This window comes from Tamandua tetradactyla, chromosome 17 (assembly GCF_023851605.1).
Source record: "Tamandua tetradactyla isolate mTamTet1 chromosome 17, mTamTet1.pri, whole genome shotgun sequence".
In the NCBI taxonomy this organism is placed as follows: domain Eukaryota; kingdom Metazoa; phylum Chordata; class Mammalia; order Pilosa; family Myrmecophagidae; genus Tamandua; species Tamandua tetradactyla.
Window position 1 is genome coordinate 48,198,223 of NC_135343.1, and position 17,489 is coordinate 48,215,711.

Genomic DNA, 17,489 nt, shown 5'->3' on the forward strand with positions numbered 1-17,489 from the left:
TCTCAGTTCCATCAACGAGAGCAAGAGTTTCCTGGCATTTCCATTAATTTGGAGTGAACTTTTGTACCCCCAAACAGTGAACTCAAGGCACCAGCATGACTAATATGATATAAATTTTCTAAGTAAAAGGTAAATATCCAATGCTCACTTGGAGGATTTATGCAGCTTTCATGGTATTCTCCTCAGTGTGTGTGAAGCTCACTTTCAAATATGCTGTATTTATTCTATAAAGCACATTTTCCCTTATCTGCATAGCTTTATCTAATATCTCCAAAGCTCTAAGCTGCAAACTTACCTTCACGTTCTTAGCACTGGAAAACCAGGGAGCCAAATCCAAGGAAGGCTGGAGTCACTTGCTCTGCTCCTGTTGGGTGGCAAGAAGGACGCTCTGTGATTTCCAGGCTGAATAGTATTTGGGGCATTGGGGATTGACTTCTGGGGCTCAGTGGCAGCCAGCCATGTGACCAGTGTGGGGGCAGGGAGGCTCCTGCAGGTCAGACACCAGACACGGATGCCTGGTTTACTGACAAACCACAATAGGGCAAGGTCTGCCCAGAGCTGGCCCTGATCAGAGGCAGACATCTTTGCTCTAAATTTCTTCTTGCATTTTAACCTGGTGGTCTTTTCTTGGCAGTGGTTTGTCCCAGCCACGATTTTGAAAGGTTAATTTATTTTCCCACATGATTTTATCTAGATCCTTTCTGGATCCTGTCCTGAAGGGACACAAGGGCTGGAAGGGACCTTACAGATGATCCAGCCCCACCCCAGGAGCACCAGCTTTATAAAGGGGAAGCAGAGAAGGAGGCAGCATGTCCAGAAGCCTGCAGAGGCCTGGGCCTGGGGTTACGTGTTCGGGTGAGTCTGGCTGGCTGATATCCAAAATGACAGCTCACTTGACTACATTCAGCCTTTAGGTCGTTAGAGAGTTTTGAGAACTGCTGAGATACCAGTGATGGATCTTATCCAGCAGATACCTACATCTACAGGTGCCTTAGAAATTGTGGCAGTCTGTATTTGTGATCAATGAGTTTTTATAAACATGCATGCTTACGTTTATGTAGCTCTATTCCAATCTGTATAAAATGCTTCAAGATGATCTTTTGGTGGTGGTGGTGGAGGGGGGATCTGGTGTCACTAAGAACTGGATAGATCTTGGATGGTAAAGACCTCGGGGACTTCTCAAGACCAGAGCTGTTTGAGTAGTCTATTTGTTCACACCTGTCTCTACCCCCAAGCAGACTCTGCAGGCTGCTTGCAAACAGGAGGGGAAAGCTAGTAACTCCATGAAGACAGGAGTAATGGTGAAGGTGGTGTTGGTGGAGGTGGCAGTGTGGTAGTCAGGACGTAGATGGAGGAGGTAGGGGTGCAGATGGAGGCAGCAATGGGGATGGAGGAAGGGGTTAGAAGACCTCTTGAAGGATGGAGTGGGCAGTCTTGTTACTGACCACCATGCTGATGGCCTTGGATAAACCTGAATGGCTGTGATTACTGAGCGTGTAATGGTAAAACCTCTGTGTTAGGAGTCTGGAGAATCTTATTGTGTCCTCACAGCTATGTTACCTTGGGAGAGTCACTTCACCTGCCTGGCCCTCAGTTTTCTTGCAGCCAAGTTTGTATTTAATAAATGGTGGCTTGTGAGGGAGAACTGCTTGCTCTCTCTCCAAGCACTTTTTCCTTTTCCTATAAAGTAAATACTTCTGTCCTTTCTGAAGTTTTGAAAAAAGTACTCTTCACTCAGTTTTCAACCTTCTTACTCACTCTTCATATGGCAGGATGAGTGTTTCATCTGCTTGGCTAATTTGGAGAAATAAAATGGGCGTGTCATGACAGATTCTTCTGGGTTCTCTCCTGGGAATTGGCTGGCCTGTGCTTCCCTCTTCTCCTTTTCTCTTCAGTGTACATTTACCAGGGGGCAGGCGCTTGCCCTTCAGGGTAGGGCAGTCTCCCAGTTTCAGGCAGATAAGTTTGATTCTGGGGGAAATAATTAGGAGGTCCGATTGTGGCTGCACATTCTAAACCACATTCTCCAGCTTTATCTGTTATACGGCTCTTTTAATTTCTAGCTCTCTGACTTCTGTCCTATTTTTCATTTGACCCCAAGCATAGAAGGAATGTAAAGATTATGAACATCAAAGCCCAATGCTGAAAAATTACCAAGAGTCTACATGGAGGGGATTAGGCTAAATGGTCTCTAAGTTTCCTTTAAGTTCTAACATCCTGTATTCTGTGATTTTAAGTGGACTTGTCCCTATAGCAAAGAAAACAAATATTCATAGAGCTGGGCCAGAGGTTGAGACCTGTAGTAGACCACAACTTCCTGCTTTTCAACCTGATGAAGACCACCAGTCTCCAAACACCTTCCTCTTCTTCCCACCCACCAGCTCCTCCTGGCTGCAGTTACTTTCCCTTCTGGTCCAGACCCCCTGATGAATCATCTCCACTCTTCCCTTGATACCATAATGACTTGTTTTACCCTGCTGGTCCCTTAGTCTAAACCAGCCCGTCCACTGACCTTCTCTCTGCTGCACTAATGGTGAAAAACGTAGTATAACCTTAAGCACTCATATGTACTATAGACCATTGGGCCACCTTTGACCATTCCTATTTATTTTATTCTCCTATTTCCTTATCATGGTCATCCCAGACCTTCATCATTCTCCTCAAGAACACTTGCTTCTCTCTAACCATCCTGAGCTCTCTACAGGTGGCCTGGTGTCCTAATTCAAAGAAACAAGTGACCAGGCAGAAACCTCAGCAATGTTCTTTCTTGCACACTTAGCTATACCTCTGACCTTTCTTGTCTCTTGTCTCTTACCTTCAGAAGAAGAAGGGGTTTCTACTGCTCTTCAAAACTAACTTTCCTATCTGTGGTCTTGATTCCCTTTCCTTTGGCCGCCTCTGGGATCTTCTCTTATCTTCAAACTTCTAAACACCTTCCTTAGTTGCAAGTGATAGAAACCCAACTCTAATTTCAGCAAAATAAACATGGGATGGGGGTTATCAACAGTCAAATTTCAAGTCAAATGTCAGTTTGTAATGGGTTGAAGACCGAATGAAAGATAAAGTTAAAACAGTCAAAGTGGAATATTTTTTCAGGAATTTTTTTTCCCTGAAAAAGAAAAGGAAATAACTAGAGGAAAGGTGTAGTCAGAGGAGAGAGCAGTAGACACAGGTTAAGGCCCTGGCTTGTTCATTGCAATTCCCGACGGCAACAGCCCAGGGAAATGTGACCAAAGCTGGAAAGGCAGAGTGCCTCACACCTTTGGCCACTGCCAATAGTTCGAGGGATGGGCATGTGACCTAAGCCAATGAAAACCCTTCCTTGGAGGGTTTCAAACCGGTAGCTGGGAAAAACAATCTCATCTCTAGAGAAAGCCTGTCTTCAGTGGTAGAGAAGAAAACCAATACACAGAATAGCAGAGATATGTGAGTGTCTATGTGTGCATGTGTGTGTGTGTGAGAGAGAGAGAGAGAGAAAGAGGGGGAGACCTAGTCCCATAATCTCTATGGCCAATGCCATCCCTGCTCTTCTTCATAGTTTTATGAACCAAAATTTTTTAGAGAAGATCTGGCCACCTCTCTCCTTTCCCTGTCGCCTCCTCCTATGCTACTGCCAAGAAGCTGGGGCCACCCAGCTGGCATTAAAGCACTGGAGTACATGCTTGAGGGGCTTCCCAGCTGAGACTCAGGCATTGGCTTGGGGAGAAAAGGAAAAGAGTAGAATCAGGGGTTCTCCCTTGGGGATGATTCCCTCTATGGGACATCTGGCAGTGTTTGGAGACATTTTTGGTTTTCACAACTGGGGATGGAAGTGTGCTACTGGCCTCTAGTGTGTAAATGCCAGAAATGCTTCTAAATATCCCCCAGTGCACAGGACAACATCTTCACAAGAAAGAAGATCTGGCCCCAACCATCAGGAGTGTTGAGGTTGAGAAATCCTAGATTTGACCATTCAGCCCCCCTAGTTCTAGGCTCTGGACTGCCTCTAACCCATTCAAAAAGTGCATTCCATGTAGTTCCACTTCCTTCGCTAGGGCTTGACAAGGAGGTAGAGGCTAAAGCTTCTTAGTAACTTTCAACTTTTAACCTCTGTGCCTCCATTTCCTTTGGAGAGCTGGTAAGCAGGGTAGCTGCTCACAAGGACAGATTCCCTTCCATTTCCTCATGCAAACAACACCTGAACACCACCCCTCAACCCCACACCCCCTCTGCAGGGCTTTAGTCAGGTTTGACACAGGGCCTGGGCATGGGGAGAGAGCTCCATGGAGAGAGAATGAGCTTCCTACCCTGGAGAGATCTGCAGGTTTCAGATCCTTGTGGTGGTGGGACAAGGATTCATTTGGGAGCCTCAGAAGGCTTATCTAGAACCTCAACCCACAAGTAGTTCCCCACGAACTGGGCAGGACTCACTCAGTATGTGCAATTTTGGGCTTCCAGACTGTTTGTTCTCAGCTTTGGCAGGTGGTATTAAGACTGGCTACCCCAGATTCTTGTCTGCTTTAACTGGTTTTGAACTGTATCCAGGGTTAAGGAGGAAACATTCTGTGATGATACCAGGACTCTGCAGGAGGGTATAAAAAGCAGAGGGACATCTTAATGGGAAGCTGTGAACTCCTAAGAGGCCAGGCTCAGGTTAGGTTCTGGATGGGTCCCATCCCTTCCCCTTCTCTATCTAGTCCCTATTCCCTGCATTGACCTATGGCCACCAACAGCGTAGACTTTAGCTCACACAGCACCAGCTACACTGAATCTCTTGCTGGTCCTCTAGCATCCCAAACTCAGTCCCACCTCAGGACCTTTGCACCTGCTGTTTCCCCAGCCTTCTACATGTCTTGCACCCTCATGTGACCAGGAAGGCCTTCCCTAACCATCTAAAATTCCCCTCTATAGCCCTTAACTCTATTTTTCTACATGGCCTGCATTACTATCCAAAATCATATGTGTATTTATTTGCTTATTCATTTACTGTCTGTTCCTCTACAACAGCAGGGACTTGTCATGTCTACTGATGTATATTCATACAATTAAGCCTGGCTGATAACTGATGGGGTTCAGATTCTGGCTCCATTACTTGAGGGATCTTGGGCAGGTTACCTATCTTTTTGTTTTTTTAATTTATTTTACTTCAACGTATCCAACTGAAAAATGGGAATAATAATCATGTCTACCACCAGGGTTGTTGGGAGAACTGATTGGATTAATGTATATAAGATCCTTAGATTGATGCCTGGCACAAAGGAAATATTTTGTATTAACTAAGCTCACGACATATCTATTCTGAGAAGGTGGGAGGGGGACAAGTGTTATTCCTGGCAGCTGACAGAAATAGAGTGGCCACCGGCACCACTTGGGAATCAAGAGCCCGCTGCAGGCGCTGGGCAATGTCTCTTGTCTGTGCCTGCTCTCTGCTGCCCCCTGGAGGTGCAGGGGGGAAGCAGGCAGAAAACCGACCATGGTAGGGGCACCACAGATGATACTGTGCCCACCAGAAGAACGGAGCTTTGCTTACAGCCATCCCGCTGTACTTAAGTAAGCCAGACCTCCAAGGAGACAAACTTGACCCTTGGTAAAGCTGCCACTGGTGCCGCCGTTTGGTAAATGTGACTGGGAATCATTGAGGCCACAGAGGAACTTGGGGTTTATGACTTCAGACTGGCCCAGCGGGCATTCAGCTAAGGCTGCTGCCTTCCCTCCCTGCCCCCAGGTTTGACTTCCTCCTAGCCACAGAAGAGTGCTCTGCCTACCTTGGTCAGCCTGAGAGACCCTGGAAAGCTACTCCCACCCTGTGCCTCGTTCCTTGCCACCAAGTGAGCCAAGTGGTCTTAGTATAAGCCTCTGGATACTCCTGGGGGTTACCGGATGACTCATTAGTGAGAACCCGGGTATACCAACATTGTCTGATAAAAAGATACAGTGGAGGAAAGTGATTTCATTTTCAGTTGTGACAAAGCCCTTTTACCTAGAAAAGACCTTGCCTAAAAATACATGACATATAAAACTTATATGATAAAACCCTCCTAAGAAACACAGAATTCTAAAACATATTCCTAAATGGCAAGACTGAATGCTAAATATTCTGAAAATTATATAGATTTTAAATACATTCCCAAAGGCGTTTGGATGAGAATGACTAAGTAATCATGGCTAAAATAATAGCTTAGGATTTATTGAGCTTTTATTATGTGCCAGGCTCTGGGCTGAGGGATTCACAAGCATTTTCTCAATGAATCTTTAAAGCAACTCTCTCAGTTTTCATTAGCATGTAGGAAGGATGGGGTTGGGCATTGGTTAAGTGCAGGAGATCACATGGCCTTGGGCAATTTGTTGTCAAACCCAAGGGAAAAAAAGGTCCTCAAATATAAACTGGCTGGTGAGGATGCAGATGAGGCACCACTTTGGCAAGATCTATAAAACTTTAAAATGCACATAGCTTTTGGCAGTGTCAATTCTTTGTCTAGAAAGTGATCTTGAAGATATCCTCACACCTGTGGACAAAGATATACATTTAATTTCGGATAGTTACTCACTTCCCTGTACTTATACAGAGGGTCAGTGTGGGATTAAATCATATAATACATAAAGGATTTAAAAGAGGACCTGGCATATCATAAGTGCTCAGTAAATGTTTCATGCAGCAAAACATTGGAAACATCCCTACCTCAAACCCTATACAAAAATCAACTCAAAATGGATCAAAGAGTTAAATATAAGAGCCAGAACTATAAAACTTCTGGAAGAAAACTAGGGAAGCATCTTCAGAAACTTGTGTTCGGCAACAGTTAAGTAGGTTTTATACCCAAAGCCCAAGCAACAAAAGAAAAAATAAATAAATGAAAATGCATCAAAATTGAAAACTTGTACACTAATGTTCACAGCAACATTATTCAGAACCACCAAAAGATGGACACAACCCAAGCATCTAACAACTAATGAATGGATCAATAAAATGCAGTATATACACGCAATGGAATATTATTCAGTAAAAAGGAATGAAATCCTCATACACGTGACAACGTCAATGAACGTGGAAGACATCATGTTGAGTGAAATAGGCCAGACACAAAAGGACAAATATTGCATAATTTCACTGATGTGAAACAATTAGAATAAACAAACTCTTACCAGGGGGCAAGTTGGGACTAGGAAATGGGAAGTTAAGGCTTAAAACATAGAAAGTTCCTAAATGAAATGTTGGAAATGTTTTGGTAATGGAGGGTGGTGATGGTAGCACAGCATTGTGAATGCATTTAACAGCACTGAAATATACATCTGAATGTGATTAAAAGGGGAAATATTAGATGGTATATATGGTAACAAAAAAATGTTTTTTAAAAAAATCGATGGAATTACCCTACACAACAGTGAACCCTAAGTTAAACCACAGGCCATATATAGTTAATAGTACAATTATAAAAACATGCTACCATCAACTGAAATAAATACGCCACACCAGTGCAAGGTGTTGGTGGTGGGGTGGTGTCTGGGAACCTTGTTTTTTATGCATGATTGTTCTGTAAAGCCACAAACTTTCTAATAAAAATAAAAAATAAAAAAATTTTCCATTAAAAAAGTTAAAACTTTTGTGCATCAAAGGACTTTATCATGGAAGTAAAATGACACGCTACACAATGGGAGAAAATACTTGGAAACCACATCCAAAAAAGAGTTTAATATCCAGAATATATAAAGAAGTCCTTCAAATCAACAACAAAAAGATAAACGACCCAATTTAAAAATGGGCAAAAGACTCGAATACACATTTCTCTAAAGGAGATATGCAAATGGCCACGAAGCAGATGAAATGATGGTCAACATCACTAACCATCAGGGAAATGCAAATCAAAACAACTATGGGATATCACTACACAGTCACTAGAATAGCTACTGTTCTAAAAATTACAAGTGTTGGAGAGGATGTGGAGAAATAGGAACAACATTCCTTGCTTGTAGGGATCTGAATATGAAACGGTGCAGCCACTGTGGAAGACAGTCGCTTGTTCCTCAGAAAGTTAAGTATAGAATTACCAAATGACCTGACAACTCCACTTCTAGGAATACACCCAAAAGAACTGAAAGCAGGGACTCAGATATTTGCTAACTGATCTTCATCAGGGCATTATTCACAATTGCCAAGAGATGGAAGCAACCCAAATGTCCTTCAACCAATGAATGAGTAAACAGAATGTGGTATATACCGACAATAGAATATTATTCAGACATAAAAAGGAATTAAGTCCTATTACATTGGACAACATGGATAAACCTCGACAACATCATGGTGAGTGAAATAAGCCAGACGCAAAAGGACGAATATTGTATGTTCTCTCTGATATGAAATAATTAGAATAAGCAAACTCATAGAGTCAGAATCTAGAATATAAGTTACCAAGGGACAGGGTGGGGGTAAGGAATAGGGAGTTAAGGTTTAAAATGTACAGGTCTTCTATCTGAAATGATGGGAAAGTTTTGGTAATGGATGATGATGATGGTAGCACAACAATATGAATATACTTAACGGCACTGAATTACATATTTGAATGAAGCTAAAAGAGGAAATCTTAGGTTGTATATGTGTAACTAGAATACATTTTTTAAAAAATTCATGGAACTGTACAATGCAAACAAAAACAGTGACCCCCAAATTAAATCAGGGACTATATAGTAAATAGCACAATTATAAAAATATGCTTTCATCAATTGTAAAATTGTAACAAATGTACCACACCCATGCAATAAAGTAGTATATGGGACCCTGTATTTTATGCATGATTTTTCTGTAAACCTGCCACTTCTCTAATAAACAAACAAAAACACTGGAAGCTACCTAATGTCCATTAATAGAGGACTGATTTTTCTTAAAAAGTTGTCTGTACATTGGAAAACCATGAAGCTTTAAATAGAATGAAGGCAAACTCTCTTTAAATAGTGCTGTGGAAGGATATTTTAGAAAAATGTCTAAGTGGAGAGAAAGCAGGGCGTAGGAGCATGCTCAGGGTTGGCCGCCATTTGTGTGTGAAGTGTGTCTCTGGGTGCACGGTCTCTCCCAGAAAGGGGCACAAGGAACTGATAGTGGAAATGCTTCCTGGGGGGGTGGGGGGCTGAGAGGCAGGGGAGCAGGAGCACTGTACAGCTTCTTGAACCTTTTATATGATACACCCTAAAGATGTATGCCCTATTCAAATATAATTAAATAACTTTAATAATAATAATACTCCTTTATTAATTTTATAAGGGTCATGTTAAATGTAGAAATTAATTACAAGGAACTGTATTGTATAAGTCACAATAAAGAATGCCCCTTTCCAAAAAAGAGGACTTGGTCTCTAAATACTGGCATTTTCCATGCTAGGTGAACCTACTCTGTTCTGCCAACTGCTTTTGGTGCGGGGGGGGGGGGGGGGGGCCGGGAATTCATCATACAGAGCAGAAGTGAAAAGTCTGAACCAGGACCATAGTGGTAGGGCAGCTTCATCCAAGACAGGGGAGAAAACGGAAGGGAAGAGATGACCTGCAGAAGCAAAGGAAATTTCCACCTGGCAAGGCAGACCTTCTCCATGAGAGACAACAGCACTTGCTGAAGGTAAGAGAGATGTGAGTTGGGGAGAGATTCCGAAAGGGGCAGGAACACTTAGCCTTTGAGGGGACTATTAGAGGGTTCAGACCAGAGATATATAAAAGAATCACCAAGTTCCACTGAGGACCCTGGTGAGGCTGGAGATAAAAAATGTTTGAATTTTCCTGCCCCCTCACCTCGGGGACAATCCTCTCCAGGTGAAAAATCAGAGGAATCAGAAAGCCCTGTTAGTTAATCAGGGAGGAAAAATAGAAACCAAGGACTCCCCATCCAGACCACTACCCATCATGGGCCCTTCTTCAGTAGTCCCAGGCTGGGGATGGGAAGAGGCCTCAACTTTAAATCAAGATTAAAGTTTGGATTATTATATGGGACTGTACATTATAATTACTGAAATGAGTCTGAGTCCAAGAGTAGCCAGAACAATCATACGACTTGCCTAAATTTCATCCAGGGTCAAAGCAAGATCTAGCTCCACAGAATAAATTTAAGAGAATAGCTGCTTTCTGATTTTGCCCCATGAGTCATGCTTGTTCAAAGGAACCATTAGTTAAATACTACTGTCTTCAATTGTTATTTTACATACATATCTGTAAGGTTCCCAAGGGCAGGGTACATGTGCTATTTATCCTTATACTGTGCCAAAGCCCAGCGCTGAAACATCTGCTGATTGAATTGCTCACCAACAGGGATTACCCCACATTAGACAGGATTGTGCTATGACTGTGCTCACACCAGGCCTGGCAAAAGCAGGTGAATAAATAATACTGGTTGAGTTGAATGGACTGTTCCTAAAGAGGGAGCGGGCATTCTAGGAAGACAGTATAAAATGATGCTGCAGTTTGCCTGGACTTAGGATAAGAGGAGCAGAAATGAAGATGGTGTGGATGGTATTTTCCATTTCTCTGTTATGGCTGCTCTTGGTCTGGATTAAGGAGAGGAAGGCGAAGACAAAAAGGGAGGGCACTCCAGATTCAACTTCCCAGCTATGATACCAGAAAGGAGCATTGCCTTGCTCCACTAGACCTCAAACCAAGCTGAATCCTCTTTTTTTTTTTTTTTTTTTAACAGTTCTGAAAATCCATTTCTTTCTTTTGGTACAAAAAAAAAAAAAACCCTCCTATCTGTAAAGGGTTTTCATATTATTGCAGAGCAAAGTTAGAGGATAGGAACACTAAAGATATCATATATGCTTTAGAAAATGTCATTATTTGGACTCAACAAACATCAGTGGAGGAGGGAGAACTAATTATCTCACTCTCCAGATTTTCCTTAATTTTAGTAAATCATCACTGGAAAAGCTAGTGGTTGGGATGTCACACAGTTATACCAGAATCTGGTAAAGAGGGTGAAACCAGCATCTGAATCAAACTAAACTATAAAAACATGACATTTTATTACCTTTATTCTCTTGCTGCTGGGATAGGAGGGTTCTACTCTATATCACTCATGGGTCAGTGGCAGCACAAAACTTGCATTACAATACTTTGGCTCTTTTTGTTTAGCATTGCAAAAGAAGCCATCACATTCTTGGGTGTTTAACATTTCTTGGAAAGCAGCAAGCTAAGAGACACACTGATGATCTGGATTTTCTTAGGTGGAAAACATATACAATAGGAGTTCAGTTGATTTGCTATTAACTTTAAAATAGCCATGCTCTAATTCAGTCAGATGATCGAGTTACCATATCCAGATCTTAAGTGGCACATCTGAATTGAGTTTTCATTGTAAGGTCATGGCCTCAACTCCATCAGCTGTGGTTGTCTTTTCTTTGATTTTTAAAGCCTATCCGTCTGTATTAGTTAGGGTTCTCTAGAGAAACAGAATCAACAGGGAACACTTGCAAATATAAAATTTATGAAAGTGTCTCACGTGACCATAGGAACGCAGAGTCCAAAATCCACAGGGCAGGCTGCGCAGCCGATGACTCCAATGGATGGCCTGGATGAACTCCACAGGAGAGGCTCACCAGCCAAAGCAGGAATGCAACCTGTCTCCTCTGAGTCCTCCTTAAAAGGCTTCCCATGATTGGATTTAGCATCACTAATTGCAGAAGACACTCCCCTTTGGCTGATTACAAATGGAATCAGCTGTGGATGTAGCTGACGGGATCATGACCTAATCCTATGAAATGTCCTCACTGCAACAGACAGGCCAGCGCTTGCCCAATCAGATGAACAGGTACCACAACTTGGCCAAGTTGACACCTGTCCCTAACCATGACACCGTCCTTTCCAGCTGTTGCAGCCACTGCTTGGTAAAACTTTGTCACAAATTCTGGTTCACTGACCTCCAGTTGCTTGACAAATTCATTGAGCAACTCCTTGGCCCAACCTCGAAACCACTGATCCTGAAGACATAGCTGGCACTTAAGATGCAAAGTGGTCTGTTTGCCCCAGACACATTAAGTTGCTCCAGACCATCCAGCAGTGGCTGTAATTTTGCTGGCACTGCCTCAGCTACTGAGTCCTATAGGAAATGTTCACACAGGGGATCTAACCAACTGGCAAACCAGTGCAGAATACATGTCATCTCCTGGGAAGTGATGTAAGACATTGGGGGAGGGGAAGTGTTAGCAGTGCTGTCTGGTATTGAGGGTAAGGGAGAAGGGAAGGACAGAAGCAGCAAAGAGGAAGATGAATCCAGTGGCATCCTCCTGTCTCCTCTCAGAGGACACCCAGAAACTGTCACAAGAGTCCTTAGACTCCAACGATCACTGCCACATCAACGTTTCCTCCTGAATCCATTTTTTTTTTTCTGAATCCATTTTCGAGTAAGAGTCAAAAGGAGCTTTTGTCCTCAGGGTCATATAAAACCATCCAAATAATGAGGACTGACAGAACAAATTAGCAGAAGAACCACACAGAGCCTAACTTTTGAGATAGAGAAAGAGACTATAAGTAGATCAAGAAGCAAACTTTTCTACAGATGCAGGCTGAGAAAAGAAGACCCAAGACCGGTTGATTCTGGCTTGGGGAAGAGTTACATTGGAGAACGCACTCTACTTTCTGCTTCTTGTGACAACATCATTGCAGCTAAACCATCTCCTTTGGTGACATGGCCACCCTCTCAGTTCACAGTGCAGTGGGAGGTTGAAAAAAGGATGTCATTTGAGTGTCTACATTATTAAATCTAAATGTTTAATTACCACCTCTCTGGGAAGATAAACTAGACTAGAGAGAGCATAGGCAGGCATTCAGTCAAGCAATGTAAGACACTTACTGAGTACTTTCAATGGATGGCAAAAGATGACTGGTCCAATCAAAATGAATTGTGGGGTAGGGGAGAAAAAGCATGGACAGTGGGTATTTGGGGCCCTCCTGCGAACCTGCCTCAGCTCATGAGCTCATGGCTAAGTTCCAAATCCCAGAACGCCTACTTGGAAGGAGGGTAAAACAGCCTTTCTCAAGGACAGATGTCCACAAAGTTAAAGGCTCTGGGCTTCTAAGTTAGAATTCCCTCAAGGGCTGTGTGATCCTTCTTTGGAAAGCCAACCAGTCTCCAAGAGTCCTAGAAACGTGGGAACTAATCTCCCCAGTGGCCTGGGGATTCTTGCTTAGACTCCTTGCTTTGTTCACACAGATCCCCAAACCAGAACCTACAACCAACCTGTAGCTCCATATATTTAAAATCCACTCTACTCACCCCCCGTGCAGTGGCCCCGGGCCCTTGCTCCTGGGCGGCTGCTCCTGAGCCCTTGAATCCAATCCCTTTAGGGTGGGCCTTGCAATTGAACCCACCCACCTCTCCTTTTTTCTACCTCTGCTATTAAAGTAGCCCCTCCTCCATTGTCTCACCAACCAACTATTTTAAAACCAAAAAGTCTTTGTCTGTTCATAGACACTGTAAAAGTAACATTCAGTTTAGGTTTTTTTAATCTAAGTCTGCAGTCTTCCATGGTTCCCATTGGCTTATCTAATCAGCTTGTCCTAGGGAGGCTCATTACTTGCCTGTTCAGCTTGTCCAAGGCACAACAGAGTCGTGGCATTTACCCGGGAAGAATCCGCTCCTGTAAAATAGACAATCCTTGGGATAGAAGTTGGACTATTGGCCTCTCTCCTCAATGGGTTTAGGATTAAAGAGGGCATTCTACATTCCACCATCTCCCGAGCTCTGCACACCCCAAACCCTGACTCTTCAAAGAAGGATATGGATAAGCAAAACAAAGAAGGTGTTTGAACAGACCAAACTGCAAGGACAACTTTGCATACTTTGTAATTTTTCTAAGTTTTTTGTTGATTTTTTTTTTGCCTTGTTTTTATTATTTCCTTTTCTGTTGGTGGGAAAGATATGATGAAGGGGGATAAACTGGAGAAAAAGTGGAAAATAGGAAGTTTGGAGGGAGGTGGGAAGGGAGAGGGTAGAGAGGCAGTGAGTGGGAATTGAGGGAAAGGGAAAGCAATGCCAGTGGAAGCAGGGGCATTGGTGGAGGGTTGGGACTGGCGAGAAGCATGCTGGGAAAGTCTCCAGCAGTCACAGCCATCTCCTGGATCGGATCCAGGCTTGGAGCACACACACATACACACACACACACACTTTCTCACATTTAATTCTAACAACAGGTTGTAAAGTGCCTTCACCTCCATCTTGCAGATATGGAAACCGGGGCTCAGAAAATCTAATAATTGCCCAAGGACTCATAGACATAAGAGAAAGAACAGGTGTTGGAAGCTCCATTTTAAAAAATGAGCTCTGTCCCTTGTCTTCCACATCCCCTCTGTGGAGTGTCTTCAGCCTCTCTATTTCAAGGTTAACCTTCCTGTTCATGTAGGAAACATATTCTGGTTTAAAGTCCTCACTGTATTCCTAGATACACTTGTTTATTCCTAGACATGGTGTGGGGTTTTCCCTTAGTGTAGTCATCACGGCCTTGGACGTGTTGCAGCAGACATGAGGATGGATGCATTTTGGATGCCGTTGTTGAGCACTGCATTAGCCCTACATTCTTGTTTCTCTGGAATCAAAGACAAGAAAGACTAGGGTGACTAGGGTGACCAATTCATCCTGGTTGATTAGGACTTTCCTGGTTTTAGCACTGAGAGTCCTGTATCCCAGGACATGTGGCCATCCCAAGCTTCTTAGGGAGTGTCCAGCTGGTCAGGGATTAGACAGGTTCACAAGCTGTAGAAGCTGAAGCCCCAAAAGAAACACAACGAAAGAGAAGAGTTCAACAAAAAGGGAAACCACATGTGTTTGGAGGATTGATCTGTTCCACAAATGTTCTTTGCTTACCTTCTAAAGGCCAGACCTAGCCTAGACACTGTGTTAAAGAAAAGCTTCATGGAGAAAATGGCCTTGAGGCTGAACACTGAAGGATAGGGAAGAATTTCAAACAGCAGAAGTAGTGAGGCGGTATTTGAGGCAGAGGGCAGGAGTCATAAAAATAAAGCTTCAAGAGTTGGAAGGGCACAACGAATCCTGAGGCCTAAGGACTGATTTCCTTGGGCACAGGGCAAGTTTGGGGGTACAAAAGTTTGGGTTCATAAAGGTAGGTTAGGGAGGTCTGAGAAAAGACGTAAACATTGGTGTATGTATATGAATTCAAAGGAATGTGTAATGGGAGTTTGCACAAGAACAGGATAATTGCCTGTGGACTGTAGCACAGGTGGGAGAAGCAGATGGAAAGTACCTGCAAACATAAAAGTGGGAATAGCCTGACTGTGCAAGGGGATGGCAAGAAGGCAAAGAAGCCACGGAAAACCACTGGAGACATAAAATATTCAGGGGATGACTGTGGTGGTCAGTAAGGAAATAAGGCCATCATGCCCAGCCCACTCAAGCCATGGGACAGCTGGGGCTCATCAGTTCCCTTGGGGTGTGTGTTTGGGCAGTACAACTGGAGGAAGGGAGGACCCAGGACAGGCTGCCGGGGGATCCAGAGCAGGCCCCCCATGAGAAAGCAGAAGCCAGAGTAAAGAAGAATTAAAAGAAGAGTAGAAGGCCTCAGCTAAATAAGGGTTCAGAAGGGAGCAAGGGAAAGCTGCAATATAGACAGTGGGACCCTAATTCTGTCGCACTAACCAATGTGCTCCAACCCTAATGCCTGGGACCCTTCCTCCCAGTCAGGCAAAGCCAGAATGGCCTTTGCTCATGGCAAGATAGGAATGACTCATCAGAAAGAAAAACAGGGAGACTTACTGTCTTTTGAATTTGAAATGTTCAGGCTCTGTAGAAAGGATTTGGGGCCAGGATGAAATTAGAGTTTTGGGAAAAGAGGACATGAGGGCTGCCAAAGTTTTACTGCTCCCAGACTACCTGGGGGAAGGGAGAGCTGGAGGGGAAGAGAGGCTGCCTTCAATAGATGGGTCCCTGAGATAGGGGGTCCTGGATTCATTCTCCTCCCCAGGCCTGGCCCTTCATGGAAGGAATGACAAAAACCCCAAATACGTTTGGGGGAATCCTGGAACTGAGGAGACCTGTGCCCTCTTTTCTAGGGAGAGCCAAGGGAAGAAGAAAGACCCCAGGGTTTATGGGCTTCAGGTAGCCTCCAGAGGTCCCCTAAGCCCCAGGGGTCAGTGGGAACAACCCTACAGGCCAGGACACCCAATTAGGGCATGGCATAGCTGACAGACCCTGACCCCAAGGAGTGCTGGTGTGGGGAAGATGTGCTCTGCTCAGAGAGATGGTGGAAGACCACATGGGGACACAGATGCTAAGCGAATGCCAGCATGGATAGAGGCTCTCCAGTCTCTACCCCCATGTCTCAGCACTATAACCCCCCAAATTGAAATGCAACCCCAGGGAGGGATGGGGGGCTAATTTGAAAGGAATTATTTCCATTCTTTGACCAAATGTGAGCTTGTGATAGAAATTGCTCTTGGAAAAATAAAGGTATGTTCTTTGTTGTTGGAGAATCATACCTATAATATAAACAAACATGATGACAGAGTTGGCTTTAAGAAGGAAATCTAGTAGTAAAAGCTCCTCCAACCAGCAAATTACAAATTCAGACTTCAAGAGTGAGAAGCAAATAGCTAAGAATGTATTGAAACTGCAGAAGGTAAAATATAGACAAAGCAGTGAAGATCCAGGTCACCAAACATTTGGGTCAGTTCTCCCTGAAGTTTATCCCTGCTTATATCACATTGAGGGTGACTGAGTTGAGGGACAGCTATCTGGAATAACATAAAAGTTATGTAAGCTCATTTTTAAATGAACAATACAATGAAGCATGGAGAAGAAAGTAAAAGTCACTCCAAATCACCCAAGGGAAATCTCTGTGAACGTTGTAGAAGAAACTTAAGTTCTTCCAGACGTCTCTGTGACAGGCAGAAATACCCATTACATGTGTAACTGTACCCTACTGACTTCACCAAACAGTAAGTCATCAGTATCTTTCCACGGCAAATAAAAGCATAGACCTGCATGGCTATATGCAATGACTATTTGTTGTTTTGCTTTTGTAGATATTCCATAATTCCTTTAATCAGCCTCCTACTGATGAATTCTCCATTTAGATGGTTTCCTATTCTTCCCCATTATAAATAGACAAATGTCTATTCAAATCTTTTGCTAATTTTTTTGAGTGCTTTACTTTTTGTAGTTGTGTTTTATGAGTTCTTTATATATTCCGGAATATGAATTGCAAATATTTACCTCCAATCCGTGGGTTGTTTATTCACTCTCCCGATAGTGTGCTTTGATGCCAAAATTTTTAAATTTTGATGCAGTCCAGTTATCTACTTTTTCTTTTGTCACCTGTGCTTTTGGAAAAAAAACATTTTCAAGTCCAAGGTTTTGAAAATTTTCCCTGTTTTATCCTAAGAGTTTTATGGTTTTAGCTCTTAAATCGAGGTCTTTGACCCATTCTGAGTTAATTTTTGTATATGGTATAAGGTAAGAATCCAAATTCATTCTTTTGCATGAAGATTTCCAATTTACCAGCAACATTTGTTGAAAAGACTGTCCTTTTGTT

The 17,489-nt window shown here is 43.2% G+C and overlaps 1 protein-coding gene and 1 pseudogene across 6 annotated transcripts in view; both read right to left on the minus strand.

The window, feature by feature from the left end:
- The window catches only part of SLC4A5 (solute carrier family 4 member 5), a 121,724-nt gene extending 108,432 nt beyond the window's left edge, over positions 1 to 13,292 (minus strand). For 2 of the 6 annotated variants that reach the window (XM_077134612.1, XM_077134617.1), the window contains exons 1-2: positions 13,220 to 13,292; positions 296 to 364 (exon numbers count right to left, since the gene is read on the minus strand). The gene's annotated coding sequence lies outside the window, so the exon portion shown is untranslated. Of the gene's footprint in view, positions 1 to 295; positions 365 to 1,758; positions 2,040 to 2,815; positions 2,895 to 4,410; positions 4,454 to 13,219 lie in introns of those variants that run through there. The other 4 variants (XM_077134615.1, XM_077134613.1, XM_077134614.1 and 1 more) reach the window with 4 other exon arrangements.
- LOC143661603 (uncharacterized protein C14orf119 homolog) lies at positions 10,994 to 12,583 on the minus strand (annotated as a pseudogene).
- Positions 13,293 to 17,489: the final 4,197 nt, after the last annotated feature.